At 45.6% G+C, this 16072-nt stretch overlaps 1 long non-coding RNA gene across 5 annotated transcripts; it reads right to left on the bottom strand.

The window, feature by feature from the left end:
• Positions 1 to 759: 759 nt before the first annotated feature.
• LOC112640226 (uncharacterized) lies at positions 760 to 15662 on the bottom strand. 5 transcript variants are annotated; one of them, XR_007411230.1, is made up of 5 exons: positions 15534 to 15647; positions 14180 to 15217; positions 12233 to 12397; positions 5339 to 5447; positions 760 to 2574 (listed from the first exon to the last, which is right to left on the bottom strand). It is a non-coding gene; the product is annotated as an uncharacterized LOC112640226 (long non-coding RNA). The 5 variants fall into 5 exon arrangements; XR_007411229.1 differs by having other exon boundaries at positions 760 to 1922; positions 2201 to 2574; positions 14180 to 15637; XR_003123911.3 differs by having other exon boundaries at positions 763 to 2574; positions 14180 to 15637.
• Positions 15663 to 16072: the final 410 nt, after the last annotated feature.

Here is a 16072-nt window from a genome sequence, read left to right as displayed (position 1 = left end):
AGCCTGCTGAGTTAACCCCATAGGGCATAGAAAGGAAGGACGAATGAAAACTGGGACGTCAGAAGACTCTTGTGGACAGAGTGTCCTGCCTATAATCCCCAAATCTCCGAGAAAAGCTTATAAGCCCTGAAATGCTTTCTGTAAAGGCTTTCTGTGAGCACGTAGTTTTGCATCAGAAAAAAGTGTTCATTTGGGGCGAGGGTGGTAGAGAACAAAAGTGGAGGCAGACAGAAACCAGGGAAGGTAAGCCACAGGACTAGAGGGAATCATGCAGGGGGGTGCCATCAGCTTCCACCATCAGGGGGGCTGGACCAGGGTGGAGAGGCTGTTTTGATGAGAAAACGGGCAAGTGTATTTTTTAAAACACCATTTCTCTCGGGCAGCCCGGGGGGCTCAGCTATTTAGCGCCGCCTTCAGCCCGGTGTATGATCCTGGAGACCTGGGATCGAGTCCCACATCGGGCTCCCTGCATGGAGCTTGCTCTCTCTCTCTCTCTCTCTAAAAGAAATAAATAAAATCTTAAAAACAAAAAACAAAAAAAACCCACCATTTCTCTGTCTTCTTTGTAGGACTCATTGTCATAGTGCTTTCTCTCAAGTGGTGGCTTTCAGCCCTGGCCATACATTCCAATCACTTGGAAAGAATTTTTTAAATGGCCCCACCCCAAATGAATCAGAGTCTCTGGAAATCAGGGCTGAGCAGTGGTTTTTTGGTTTTTTTTTTTTTTTTTTTTTTGGTTTTGGTTTGCCTTTTTTTTTTTTTTTTAATTCCGTGGATGAATCTAATGCATAGACAGGGTTGAGATCCACTGCTCAGAAACGACCATCACAGTTCTAACAATAATCAACAGGATTTCTCAACCTCACCACTATTGATATTTTGGCCCAATTATCCTGATTTGGGGGCTTGTCTTGTGCATTGTAGGGTGTGTGTTTAGCAGTACCCATTGGCCTCTACCCTCTATATGCCAGTAACACCCCACTCCCCAGTTGCAACAATAAAAAATGTCTCCAGACACTGCCAATATTCACCAGGGGGTCAAAATCACTTCTGGCTGAGAACTACAGCCTTTAAAGAATTATTAAAGGTGCCACTTGCAGTAAATTTTCTTGAGGGGAACAGATCTTTCTCTGCCCCTCTATCTGTGCTCTGCTGGCGTATCAATCAAATCTGTGTGAAGTGCTACTGGTACAAGGCAGCTGATGTGTGGTCCACAATCAGTGGAAAGTTACGAGCAGTTGTCCTGCAGCAATGATGCACACCAATGTAAATTGGAAATTTTCTGAGTGTTTCTGAGAAATGGCGTTTAAAGCACAGGCTGGGAAAAAAAGGAAAAAGAGCACAGCCCAGGAACAAATCCTGATTGCAACATTTATTCCCCGAGTTATCTTGGTTTTTTAGTTAGCTTCTACTAACCAAAGCCAGTGAAGAAAAAAAAAAGGCTGAAAATAGCACTATCCTGTTGTTCATGAATCTATGGTCAGCTGGGAGGCTGTGCTGGACTTATCTGGGCTCACTCATGTGTCTGTGGTCAGCTGCACGTTGGAGAAGTGGCTTTGTTGATATAAGTTGGGCTCCGTCACATGCCTGGGTCTTAGCCAGAAAAACTGGACTCCTTTCCACCTGGTCTCTCCTTCTGCAAAAGGCTAGCTAGGCCTTGTACACATGGGAATGTCGGGGTTCCCAAAGCACAACTGGAGCCATGCATGGCCTGGGCCCTGCATCCCTTCCCCTGCATTTCTTTGAGCCAAGAAGATCACAAGGCTGGGGCGGGTCGGGGACAGATTCCTCTCTTGATGGGAAGAGCTGCAAAGTCATTTGCAAGGTGACAGACACAGGGAGAGATGGAAACTGTGGTCATTTCTGCAATCTACCACATTCGGGCAAGCTTCTTAAACCTCCGTAAGCCTCCACTTTCTCAGCTGTAAAACAGGAGGGGAATATTATCTACCTCAGAGTCGTGAAGATTCTGTGCCTAGTACATGATTAGTGCTTCCGTATAATAGCTATGGTTACTGTCTTGTCATTCTGCCCTTTAATATATTTCAACGATTGCCCTTCCCTTGGGGAATGAAATTTGAATCCCTTAGTGCCACTGTGAAAGCCTTCATGATTTGGATCTTGTCGATCGAATCCTTCCCGACCTCCCCATCTCATGTCAGTAACTACTTTAATTTGCTTGAAGGTATGTCATCCCAACCTGTGCTTCCATGTTTTCACTAATGCTGTTCCTTCCACCTGGGACATCCACCTGTCTCCTTGGCAGCCCCTGAACACTTCAATGCAGCTGAGATGCGGTCTCCTGTGGGGCCTGCTTCTTGCCCCAGCCCTCCCTCTCTGAGAAGAGGTAATGATTCATTCTTTACAAAGGTCCATGGTGACCGTAGGTGGGACACACAGGAAGTACTGGTTATCACTGAACCACATCTTGAGGGAGTCACCCTCTCTTCAGTGTCTCAGTACTTCTGATCACACAGGAAAGTTTCCTTTTGGTGCTGGTGTGTCTTTGAACATCCCCGGTATCCTTGGCAGTCTCCTTTTTTAACAGAGAGAAAGTGAACCTGGGTCTCAAACCTTTCGGGAGGAAAAAAGAATTAGCACTGAATTGTTTCCATCATTTTTATTTTTACAGTTACTTTCTTTCGTGGCAAGAGAGTTTTACATTTTTCATGGCCCTGTAAAGTTTCCTTCAAAACTGCCTTTATTTGGCCAATAAAAAAGGAACCAATTAAAAGAGAAAACCTAAAGTAAATATCAATGTGGGTGGTCCTCAGGACAAAAATAGAGAAGGGATAGTAGAGTGACAAGTTTGGGAAAATCCTGAAATGGATCAACTATACAAACTCTTCTAATAAAAATCCTCCAGTGCTTATAGGCTTCCCTAGTTGTTGGTGGAGTCATGCCTTTGTCTAACACCAGATCCTCAGTCTGCGAGGGCAGCGACCAGGTCTTCCCAGTCTTTGCCACCAGCTCCTCACAAAGGTGCTGGCAAAGTCAGCATTCTGGGGCTGTTCGTGGGAGGTGAGGGAGTAGCCAGTGATTCATAATCCTGTACTCAGCCGGATTGCATTATCCTGGCAGTGATAGTAGGAGAAGAGGGAAAGAAGGAGTACTGTTAGTAGCAATTGTAGTAATAGTAAGAGTAGAAATGGTAACAGTACCAGGAGCGGTCATGGTGATAGGAGGTGTGGTTGTCGGAGTAGCAATAGTAGAACTAGTCATGGTGGTAAGAGTAGCAACCGTTTGCTGAACACCTAATATGGACCAGGTATTGGACTTAATCCTCGATGCACCTGCCCATTTGTTCTCATCACAACCCTACAAGCTACTCTTACTACCTCCATTTTACAGATGAGACATTGAAGCTTGATGAGCTCAAATAATTGGCTGGGAAGTAGCAAAGCTGCGAGTCTAAGGTCAGTCTGATTCCCAGGTTTGTGCTCTTCGTGACCAGAGACAACTCCTCACACAAGGGTTTCCAGAATGCAATGCTTTGCACCTTTCCAAAGGCAATGGGAACGTTGCTTCAGCAATTCATGTATAATTTAAGGAAAATCTGAAGCAATTTGAATATTTAAATTATGTCTTATGAAGGCAACGTAAAAAAAAATCTGCTTCTCTTCAATTTACTACAATGCCCAGAATTTCAGTAGAATATCTGAGAACTCTCCTGTCTCTACTCTGTCTCCAAACACCCCCAGCCCCACCCATGCCATCTCCAGCTTCTAGTCTCTTGTTTCACTGAAGAAATGAGATTCAGGTGGAAAAATACTGGCACAAGCTTGACCGAGGTTCTCTAATAAAGACACTGTGCATCACGCATCAGCTGCTGGCTGTTGCCATGGTGACAGCCACAATTTCTCCCAGACAGCTTGGGTCTGAAGGGAGGGTGGACCCTAGGGGAACAAGTGGATTTCTCCAACCTGTCAGTCCCTCTCACCTTTCCTGTTCCTCTCACATCCCCCACTCCCACCAGCCCCCGCACTTCCTTAGATGCCGCTGACAGCGGGGACCAGTATACCCCTCCATGTCATTAGCATTTGGCTCTGAGCCCAGTGTTCTGGCAGCACATTCCTCACCTTCCCCGCCAGCCAATCTCCTTTCCCCAGCATCCCTCCATCAGCACTGCAGCAGCTGCACCAACCATCTTAGCACCAAGGTCACCACCAGGGCCAACAGTGACAAAGCACCCCCTTCCTTCTTGGGTGGGCATTGTACCAGCTGATACCTCACTGTTGTCTGAGCCATTGGGGTTATAAGATTGTGATCTGAAAAAACAGGCTGTCCATTGGGGCACTTGGGTGGCTCAGTCGATTAAGTGTCTGACTCTTGGTTTCAGCTTAGGTCATCATCTCAGGGTCATGAGATGAAGCCCCACATCAGGCTCTGCACTAAGCATGGAGTCTGCTTGAGATTTTCTCTCTCTCTCTGCCCCTCCTCCCTCCCTCTCTCTCTTTTTCTCAAAAATAAAAATAAGTAAATCTTAAAAAAAAAAAAAAGAGGGTGTCCCTAGGAGAACAGGTAAGGGGAAACACCAGTCCTTGGATGGGTTAAGAGATTCGTTCGGTTTGAGATTCATCAATTAGGTTCTCCTGGACAGAAAGACAGAGTCAAGATGAGTACAATATCTCAGGAAGGGTGAGAAAAGAATCAGAAAAGTTCCCATGTCAGGGTGCCTGGGTGGCTCAGTCGGTTAAGCGTCTGCCTTCAGCTCAGGTCATGATCTCAAGGTTCTGGGATTGAGCCCCATGTTGGGCTGCCTGCTAAGTGGGGAATCTGCTTCTCCCTCTCCCCCACTCCTGCTCATGTGCTCACTCGCTCTCTCTCTGATAAATAAATAAATCTAAAAAAAAAAAAAAAAAGTGGGCAGCCCTGGTGGCTTAGCAGTTTAGCATCGCCTTCAGCCTGGGGTGTGATCCTGGAGACCCAGGATCGAGTCCCACTTCGGGCTCCCTGTATGGAGCCTGCTTCTCCCTCTGCCTGTGTCTCTGTCTGTCTCTCTCTGTCTCTCTGTCTTTCATGAATAAATAAATAAAATCTTAAAAAAAAAAAGTTCTCATGTTGAAGCAGCTTGCAGCCTGGGGCACTGAAGATGGTAATGGTGGTTGTGATGCAGGTGGTGATGCAGAGGATAAGGGTGTTGATCCTGATGATGACAACAGACCATTTATTGAGTATTTACTGTGTGCCAGACTTCATACTAAGCACTTTGCAAGCATTTTTGCATAGAATCCTTATATCAACTATGCAGTGACATGTACTAGCTAGGTGGTAGCTACTATTCCTATACCCCATTCACAGGTGGGGATATAAGATGTAGAAAAGTTAAATATCTCACCCCAAGGAAGAACAATCCTGCAAATCCAGAACATGGGCCATTCTACAAGACAGTTGGCCTGAACTCTTCCAAAATACTGATGTCATTTACGAAAGGGTAGGGTTCCTTCCTAGAAAAAAGAAGAGAAAAGAGACTAAGAACCAAATGCAATCTGTGATCTTATATTCAGTCCTGATAGGGAAAATAATAACAGTATAGAAGACGTTAGAGGCACAATTGGTGAGATTTGAATATGGACTGCATATTAGATGACATTAGGAATCATTGTTAATTTTTACTAAGTGTGATACTAGTATTGTGCTTATGTAGGAGAACATACTTATTTTAAGTGATATAAGCTGTAATACGTGGGGGAGAAGTGCCATGATGCCTGCAATTTACTTGAACATATACTTACTCTGTGATATTTTCTAATAGTGAACTCTCTGATTCTCTCTAACTAGGAGCCCTACAATCCAATTCAATTGTGACTGTAACTACTGCCCAGAGTTAGTGCAGACCCCATGGTCCGTCCCACAAGACTGCCCCACTTGAGATACCAGTCATAAGCCCCGGGTTGTCACCTGTACTTCTGACTGCCAGGCTGTAAATTCAGGGTAAGGGAAAAAGGCGCAGAGCTTCCAGGCCGTCTCGGGGCACATGACCCTCCCAGCCTCTCAGGGTGTTTGCTATCACCAAAGCTCTCTAAACCCTGTCACTGGCAGGTTCTTACAGAGGTTGCATCACATAGGCAGGATTGATGAAATCATTGGCTGTTAGCAGCCAACTCCTATCTCCAGCCCCTCTCCCCTTCCCAGATGTGGGAGGAGGGGGCTGAAAGTTCCAGCCATCTCCATGTGCCTTGCTTGGTCTTTCTGGTGACCAGCCCCCCCATCCTGAAGCTATCTAGGGACCCCCAGCCACAGTCGTTCATTAGCATACAAAAGGCATTCTTAAAAAAAAAAAAAAAAGCATTCTTATCAATCCCAGGGATTACAGGGGGGTTAGGAGCTGTGTACCAGGAAACTGGGGGGGGGGGGGGAACAAATATCGATTTTTGTTGTGATATCACACTTATGCACACACACAAATATAGGAAAGTGTTAACAACTATTGAACCCTGGTGGTTCATCCTTAGGTTATCAGTAGCATAGTAGGTCGTAATAGTATTATCCTTTCAACTTTTCTGTATGCATGAAATTTTTCATAACAAGTGTGAGGAAAAGTAGAAAAGAAAAGTTGAATAACTTGTCCAAGTCCCAAGGTCATAGCTGTTAGGTGTCAGAAGTGAACTCTGCTCCGAGCCTCCTGGCTTCAAAGCCTGTGTCCCAGAACCGTGTTCTGTTGCTCACCTTAGACATACCAGCAGGTTCACTTTGCAGGGGGCCATGTACCCTGTGACAGTGAGGAAGCAGGTTCTGGCATGGTCGGAGAATCCCACCAGCCCAAGCAGTGAAACAACCCTTCAGCTATTCACTCAAGAGATCTTTTTGTGAGACAATTGTGTGACTGTCAGAGGCTACAGGAATGCAGTTGTGAATGAAAACAGACAAAAATCCCCGCCTCTGTGCAGCTTACATTGCAACCACTTTAGACTACATTCTTAGCAGCAGAGTCTGGCATCAGATATCATTTGAAACATATTTCTGGGTGCACCCTAGGAAGGGGAGTCAGGAGCTATGTTCTATCATTTTTGTAGCATCAAAATATCTTCAGTGTCAATAACAACATCAACATTAGCAATATTATCGAGAGTATTTCTTAAAAGCACCAAGTCCAAAATTTACTTTCAACATAAGACTTAACAAGCCTGAAAGTATTAAGGTAATCATGTGGCCAACCGGGAACTGCCGCTGGCTGCCACCGCTGAGCATCGTAAGAGAGGATCATACCACATATCCCTAGCCCGGGAAAAGATCCAAATTCAAAATTTGAAGTACGGTTTCTACGGAATGCATATGGCTTTCACACCAGCGTAAAGTCGAAAAATCTAAGTCAAACCATCGTAAATCAGGGGCCATCTGTATTGGTTGAAACATCTACTCAATCTTGAAGATACTCCAGCAACACATATGTAGATCAAAAAAGTAAACTAATAGGTTATCAATGAATAAAAAAATAAAACCTTGGGGTTTATGAAAATATTTAGCAGCCTAAGATCAATTACACAGACCAAAGAGCTTGGAAGAAAATGTTTCTCCAGATAGAAAGATTTACTGCCAAGAAGGCAGCATGTTTGAAAAATGGCCTATACTCAAGGAGATAAAAGGGCAGATACTAAACCAGGGTGAAAAGAAAGAAATGGATACAAAGGATCAACTTAGCCAAAATTTTAGGAAGGCGGGAAAAGCAGAAATGACACAGGAGGAAGTTGTTTCAAGATGACAAAAGAAGAACTTGGGAAATGCAGAGGAAATTAATCAAGAAAGGAAAAAAGTAAGAGAAGAACCAGATCATGGAGCTTCTGACTTCCCTGTGGTGGGAAAACACTGGCAGTGAGTCTTAAAGCTAAAATTTATTTATTTATTTATTTATTTATTTATTTATTTATTTATTTATTTTAAAGCTAAAATTTAATGATATAACACAACAAAGGTTTACTACCCGGAATCATTACCATGCGGAAGAGGAATTGAAGGAGAAAATGGGAAGAGCTACACAAACTCCCCTGAAGGATGTACTGTTATAAGTGATCAAAGCCCGGTTGAGGGGATATCACACCAGACCTGGAAGCATCATTAGTCTCTCCCAAGGAGTGAAATCTACAGATTGCAAATAATTTCTACTGACGATAACATTTCGCAAAACTTAACTGGTTTTGGATCCTAAATGCAGGGCAGTATCTGAACATGTATTAATAAAATGAAATGGAGGGAGGGAAGGGTGGCTTAAAATAAAAACAGCCATGGGGATATGATTATTTAGAAGGCAAGTAAAAACAAAAATGCCACTGGCAAATTAGGTCTAAAATTTTCCAGCCCTGGGTACCTCTTTCTAAATGCTACTTCCCAAAGGAAAGCCATTCAGGTAGAATGAGAAAGTTTACCAACGGTTTACTTTTTATTTCCAAACCATAGTTGACGCAAAAGTAAAATAGTAGTGAAGGATTTGGTGAGCCCACAAACAGAGAGGTACCAGTTTTCCTGGGTGGAATTAATTATCTGAGACTAACTAGAAAGGGCTTTCGCAGGTTATAGGGCCTTATAATGGTAATAAGTAGAGGTGGGGCATCCTCTCCTCTCCATTTCAACAAAGTGACACACAAAAGCAGGTACACTGTTCAATGTATTGTGACGAAGCTGACACCCTGAAAAGTCATCCTTTTAAGTATGAATATTCTCTGAAAACATCCCTCCCTCAACACACACACACACACACACACACACACACACACACACACACATATACATGTTGGTTTAAATCTCAGCAATTATGTCCATAAACTTTTTTAGAAAGGATCACCAAAAGGTTATGGAAAGGCTACCAGCCTAATCATTTTGGTTCATCCACTCCAGTTCTCCAGCCAACGTCACCAATTTCATGCAGTTTCCTGATCCCAAGGGTGTAGGGGAGATCAGAGAAGCAAGGCCTCTGGTGGACAGAGAGCGAACACACTGAAATTGCAAGAGAAGTACACAAAGATACTTCACATGAGAAAACCTAGAATCCTTCCTACAGATGTCTGAATTTCCTAAGATGCCAGGTTGCTAATGGATACAGATGCATTTCAGCTTTGGAAGAAGCTTCACATTAGATATGGGATCTTGAGCACCTACATGGGATCCGGGAATTCATACAACGCCCACCATGGTGCCCCTGGACACCTTCACTTCTCTGTTCACTGGATGTCACACAGCCTCGCAATCGCAGCCCAGAAGGATGTGCCACTCTGGCTTTTCTTCCTTCTTGTTCCCCACCTGTCAAAAGCACACCTATTCTTCTTGCTTAATGGAATGATTCCCAACCACAGTAAAAGGACTGAATGAAAAAGGAATTTCTGGCGGCCTCCCAGACACTAAAATAACTTCAAGGATGGACATTTAATTCAGATAATGCTTCAGAATTCACATCTGTGCTGGTAGGGTGGAAAGAGTCGAGGGTGATTTGCACTCACTGTCTCTGCTCCTCAACCTTCTCCTCTTCCCACTCACCACTTCTGAAACTGTTCTCCTCACAGTTTCCACCCGAAACCCTTCTCATCACGGTCACCGATGACCTCCTTTTTGCGCCGAGGGAGACATCTTGATTTCTTTACTGTGTCGGATGTATCTGATCACTTCTTTATTTTCCGATTCTTTTCTCCTGCAGAATCCATGACATCCCCAATCCCTTAGATGTTCCCACTTGTCAGAGTTCCATTCTCTGCCTTCTATTCTCTCTACAGTCATTGATGTAGTTTAAATACCATCCCCATGGCACTGATGCCCTATTTTCTCTCTCCAGTTCAGGCGTCACTTCTGAGCTCCTACGTTGGTGTCCCGTGGACTCTTGAATATCACCTGGTTGTCCCCTAAATTCCTTAAACTCAACATGTCCAATACTGGGCTTACATCCCTCTCTAAGTCTATTCTACCTCCAGTTTTCTTCCCCTCAGGCAAAGGCAAACTCTACCAGTTACCCAAACTTGAAACATGGGAGTCATCCTGAATGCCTCCCGCCCCTTCACTCACCACATCCAGTCACAGACTGGGGTGAATTTACCTGCAAAATAGCTTGTGAATCGCATGACCATTGTTTCTTGTTCCTTATGCTCATAATCTCTCTAGATGCCTTGTCTTGCCTCTGCTATGTTATAAACTCCATAAGGTCTGTCTTCAGCTTGGCCTGTCTCAGTCACCATTTTACCCTCAGGACCTAGGATAGAGCCTAGGCATAAAATGGGTGCTCAGGACATATTTGTTCAATTCATGAACAACACCTTCCTTGAACAGGCTATGCTTCTTCTGTTCTCTCACTATATCCATGGTTCACGTGATTGCTGGATTATCTTTCCAATGGTGGATAACCTCCAAGATGGTTCCCAATCTTGCCTTTCTATGTTCATGCCCTTATATAATTTCCTCCCCTTAACACTTGGACTGGGCCTAGCGAATCACTTCAAATGAATTGAATATGCCAAAGAAGCAATAGGATGTCACTTCTAAGATTAGGTGACAAAAAGACTCTGGTTCCATTTTGCCTGCCTTTTCTTGCTTGCTCTCTCTGAGGGAAGACAGCTACTATGTTGTGAGCTATCCAGTGGAAAGACCCACATGGCAAGGAACTGAGGAAGACCCCCCAGCCAACAGCCAGCAAGGAGACCTGCCAGCAACTGTGTGAGTGAGCTGGGAATTTGATTCTTCCTCACTTGAGCCATCAGATGAAACTGTAATCCCAGTCAACACCTTGACTGCACCCTTGTGGGCGACCCTGATCCACCGAAACTGTAAGATAATAAATATTGATTGTTTTAAGCTGCTAAATTCCACAGTGATTTGTTCTGTAAATATGGACAACTAATATGTGACCTAAGGCTTAATGTAAAATTGCAAGTTCTAAAACCTCTAATAGCCTGTGTTATCTGTGGTATATTCATACTATAAATACTTGGGAGTGGTTAAGAGAAGCTAAGTTGATCATACTAATGTGAAAAGGCTTTCAAGACATTGGACTTTAAGAAGCAAGGTGCAGGGCAGCCCAGGTGGCTCAGCGGTTTAGCCCCGACTTCAGCCCAGGGTGTGATCCTGGAGACCCGGGACCGAGTCCCACGTTGGGCTCCCTGCATGGAGCCTGCTTCTCCCTTTGCCTGTGTCTCTGCCCCTCTCTCTCTCTCTCTCTCTGTCATGAATAAATAAATAAATAAATAAATAAATAAATAAATAAATAATCTTTTAAAAAATAAATAAAAAATAAAAAGCAAGGTGCAGAGTAATACATATCATAGGGTATCATTCATGTAAAAGAAAAAATCCAACACAACACACAATATATTATCTATAGCTACATGTAAGTGTATGTAAATGCATGTAAAATGCAAAATAATTCCGGAGGTAAACATATCCACAGATAGCAGTGGTTACCTCGAGGTGGTTAAGGACTTAAACTCTGTCTATAGTTTTTGAAGATTTAACTCAAGGAATATGTTTATGTATAGCTTTTATAATGAAATGGGGGGATGCCTGTGTGGCTCAGCAGGTTTAGTGCCTGCCTTCGGGCCAGGGTGTGATCCTGGAGTCCCAGGATCAAGTCCCACATCAGGCTCCCTGTGTGGAGCCTGCTTCTCCCTCTGCCTGTCTCTGCTTCTCTCTCTTTCTCTCTCTCTCTCTCTCTCTCTCTCTCTCTGTCTCTCATGAATAAATAAATAAAAATCTTTAAAAAAATATAATGAAATGGGTAAATATTACACTAAAAAGGAAGAAAACAGGCATGAGGTTAGTTGTTCAAAATGGAAATTTCTTTTAATTAGTGAAGCTTAGGGGCAGCCCGGGTGGCTCAGCAGTTTAGCGCCGCCTTGAGCCCCAGGGGGTGATCCTGGAGTCCCAGGATCGAGTCCCACGTCGGGCTCTCCACATGGAGCCTGCTTCTCCCTTTGCCTGTGTCTCTGTCTCTCTCTCTCTTTCTCTCTCTGTGTGTGTCTCTCATAAATAAATAGAATCTTTTAAAAAGTTAGTAAAGCTTATTCCAATAAAACTCAAGTAATATAGACTGTATAAAGTAAAAGATGGAAGTCCATGATCATTCCATCTCCCCAGTTAACCATTACTAACAGTTTATTCTATACTCTTCCATACTTTTTTCTAAACCTAATGAATAAAAATGGGATCCTATTTCACTTACTGTTCTGTAGCCTGATTTTTTTTCTACTATCCATATATTGTGGGTATCTTTCTATACTCCTATACATGGGACTATTAATTTTTTTTTGCATATGCTTACCACTGTATCCTTAGGGGTTGGCACAATGCTTGAAGCTTAGCGGTTACTCAAAAAATATCCATTGAGTGCGTTCATTTATCTGGTCACTACTGACGGACAATTGGTTTGATTCTGCCCTTGTACATCTTTTTCATACTGGTATGATTATTTCCTTGAGATGGATTCCTAAAGATGAATCACAGGGTCACAAGGGCTGTCTTAAAAATCTCTAAGCATGTTGCCAAATCCCTCTGCATTTGGCATCGACTATATTCCATTCCTACCCATTGGTGTATACAAGTGCCTGTGTCCCCCATGTCCCCAGCAGTGTATAGAACTCATCTCTGACCTAAGGCAGTGATGGCTCCTCAACTATCAATATTGTATTGGAAGGGATCCCTGGGTGGCTCAGTGGTTTGGTGCCTGCCTTCGGTCCAGGGCGTGGCCCTGCAGTCTTAGGATCGAGTGGAGCCTGCTTCTCCCTCTGCCTGTGTCTCTGCCTCTCTCTCTCGCTCTCTGATGAATAAATAAATAAAATCTTAAAAAAAAAAAAAAGAAAGAAAAGTCCCTTTCAATATTGTATTGGAGAACTGGAGACCAGGCACTGAGCCTACCCAGCGCACTCGGGAAATTATTATAAACGAAGAGTACAATGGTCAGGGTCCCAGCAGGAGAGAGAAGGCACACTCAGATTAGGGTGACCAGAGGAACATTTAATAAAGGGACTCTTCCCAAAGGAGAGCAGGTTATCAGAATGCCACAAGCATCCTCACGGCCTAAGTACAGCAGGCTCAGTTATCACCCTAGGGCCACAGAGGCCAGCAGAAGAGTGGCAAAAGTACTGTAACCCAGGCACTGAGAAGGGCACGTGGAGAAGGCTGCCTGGGAAGAGCTGTCCTTCTAAGGCACCTCGAGACCTGCCAGGGAGGAAGCTGGCAATTTAATATCCTAACCTCCCTCTCCTCCTTCTCCCCTCCTGTTACCTTCTGGGACTCCCTCTGAGTCACAACCGGTGGAAAGCCAGAGGGCAAGGGAGCCCTTTGAATCATCTACATACTTGGCTTTCTGAGGCATAAGTCATACAGCATATAGTAAATGCTCAATAAATGTGTCATTGGATATAACGGTCACGGCAAGTCTTTGAGGCGTAGGTACTTACATTTCAGTGGGGAAACTGAGGCTCAGAGAGATTAACTAACTTGCCCAAGGTCACGTTGGTTTTTGAGGGCTCCTGAGCTCTGTGCTCAAGGGCTATGGAGCTTGGACCTGACAGCAAGTAGGCAATAGTCAGCGCAAACCTGTTGTCAGGTATCGAAACTCCCCAACACCGTGGATCCGGGCCCTCCTGCAGCCTCGGGGACATGTGAGGTGCTAGCTCAGGGGCAGAGGCCAGGTACCCCACCACGCCAGCCACGGCCTACGGAGGTGCACACAGGAGGGGGGCAGAGCAGGGTTGCATGTCTGACTGTGGGCACGGCTGCTCCAGGTCAGATCCCCACTCTGTCCCCCACCAGCTACGCAACCTTGGGCAGGCCCCTCAGCTTATCCTGGTCCTGTCCCTCCCTCTGGAAAGCGGGGATAATCGTGGGTCTTCCTCCGGACTGTTGCGAGGGCTTCGTGAGTCACAGCGTGGAGCGGCCGGCTCCTTTGGGTGCGCTGTGCCTCCCAGAGGGCTGCAGCCTCGCCCCCCTGCAGAGCTCCCGGGCTACGGCTCTCCTTACTTGCACTCTGCTCCCCAAGCCAGGGCGTCTTGCCCAGGGCTGTAAGGGGCCAGCTAGTCAGTATTTCTGGCTTCGTGGGCCATACCTCCCTGCCACCAACCCACCGCTGCCTTCCCAGGGCAAAAGACGCCAGAGATGATCTGTAAACGCGGGCAGGGCTGGGTTCCAATAAACCTTTATATGGACACTGATATCTGAATTTCATGTCACAAAATAATATTTCTTGGATTCTTTTTCAACAACTTACAATCATTCTTAGCTGGAGGACCATACAAAAACAAGCAGCCGGCGGGCACCTGGATGGCTCAGTCAGTTAAGCGTCTGCCTTTGACTCCGGTCATAATCCTGGGGTCCTGGGATCGAGCCCCGCATCAGGCTCCCTGCTCAGCGAGGCATCTGCTTCTCCCTCTGCCTCTGCCCTTCCCCCGACTTGTACTTGCTGTCTCTCTCATGCACTCTCTCTCTCTCAAATAAATAAGTAAAATTTTAAAACAAACAAAAACAAGTGGCAAGCCAGGTTAAGCCCTTAGTCTGAAATTAGCCACCCCCAGGTGTGGGCCTCTTCAGGTACAACGGACCCCCTAGCAGTGCACATGAAACCTGACTTTCTTCTGCATTCGCTCAGGGTCAGGCCTGGGAACAAACCCCACCTCCTCCGGTTAAGATAAATCGACCATGGGCCCTGTGCGATCCAGCTTCTGGCTCTCGCCTGCACAGTGCCGGGAACTTCAGCCCCTCTGGCATATTCCCAATTCTTCCAAGGGGCCAACTCCTTCCTGCCTCAGGGCTTCCAGAAGGGCACTTCCCTCTGTCCTGAGTGCACCTGCCCACTGCGTGATCATGGGACTGCATCTGTCTTTGTTCCCACTGTACTTTCAAGTCCCAGGATAGTGCCTCGCATACAGTCAGTGCTCAATAAACGTACATTAACCCCACAACAGGGCCTCAAGGTAGGTGCCTACATGCCAAGGGGACGTCTGAGGCTCAGAGAGGTGACTTAACTTGCTCAAGGCCACACAGCTGGTTTGGGAGGCTTCAGAGTGCTTTCCTCTGTTGCTCCAGAACTCTCAAAGTGCCTCGTATTCAGATGCCACCATCCACTATCTGGCAACCTCGGGTGAGTCACTTCGTCCCTCTGTGTCTCAGTTTCCTTGTCAGTAAAATGGGCATGAAAATAATCACAAGGCCGTTCTCCCTGGGTTCTCGTGATGACTGAATGAGTTCATAGACCAACAGTGTGTAGAAACGTGCCCAGCATTAGTCCTTGTCAACGTTAAGCACTCAGCTGTGAAGGAGACAGAGGTCTTAGGTCTGGGCAAAAGAAATGCCTTCCTCCTTCAGCCCTGCGTGACATTGCTCCCAGAGAGCTTGAAGGGGCTGGAGGGGCTGCACAGCCCTTGGTACTGGAGGCCCTTGGAGGAGGGGCCCCTGGATATTTCTAGTGAAAAGCAGGACCTCTCAGATTAGGAGGTGAGGCTACCCTGGCTTCGTTGGGGTTAAGTCCAACCAGAACGTGTTTATTTTCCCCTGTGTCTGGAAGGGCCTCTCTGGTCTCCATGGCAACGTGATTTCCTGTCCTGGTTTTCCCTTGGACGAGATACCTGCTGAATGCAGAGGCGTCTGGGCTAAAGCTCGGGGCGGAGGCCAGGGTTGAGGCAAGCCACTTTAACTGCCTCCCCCACGCCGGCCGGGTGGGCCGCCCAGCCAGGGCCCATGTCACAAGAGCCTTTGTTTACCAGCCCAGACATCCAACTTGAGGGTGACGTCATGGAATCCAACCCGGAATCCTTGCTACGCCCCATTTTCTTTCTGTCTTCCTTTTCGAGGGTTTTGTTTCTTACTGCGGCTGAGGACACAGAGGCTCACACGCATCTCTGGTTAGCTAAGAATATTTTTAAGTCCCCCTAATCACAGGTCATACCCTGAGTCTAGAAATTTCACTAACAGCCATTCATTCATTCATTCATTCATCCTTTCATTTTTAAAAAAATAGTTTTATTCATTCAACAAACACTTGTGTACTGGATTAAATCCCAAAACTGTTCTGGAACTGAAGAAATGAGCAGAATAGACTGGGTCTTCGGTCTTGAGGAGCCTGTCTACTGAAGGGACAGACATGTGGATGGCTAAGCACAGTCCA

This window comes from Canis lupus, chromosome 6 (assembly GCF_003254725.2).
Source record: "Canis lupus dingo isolate Sandy chromosome 6, ASM325472v2, whole genome shotgun sequence".
In the NCBI taxonomy this organism is placed as follows: Eukaryota; Metazoa; Chordata; class Mammalia; order Carnivora; family Canidae; genus Canis; species Canis lupus.
The sequence above is the reverse complement of the archived record's forward strand: the minus strand, read 5'-3'. Positions and strand labels throughout refer to the sequence as shown.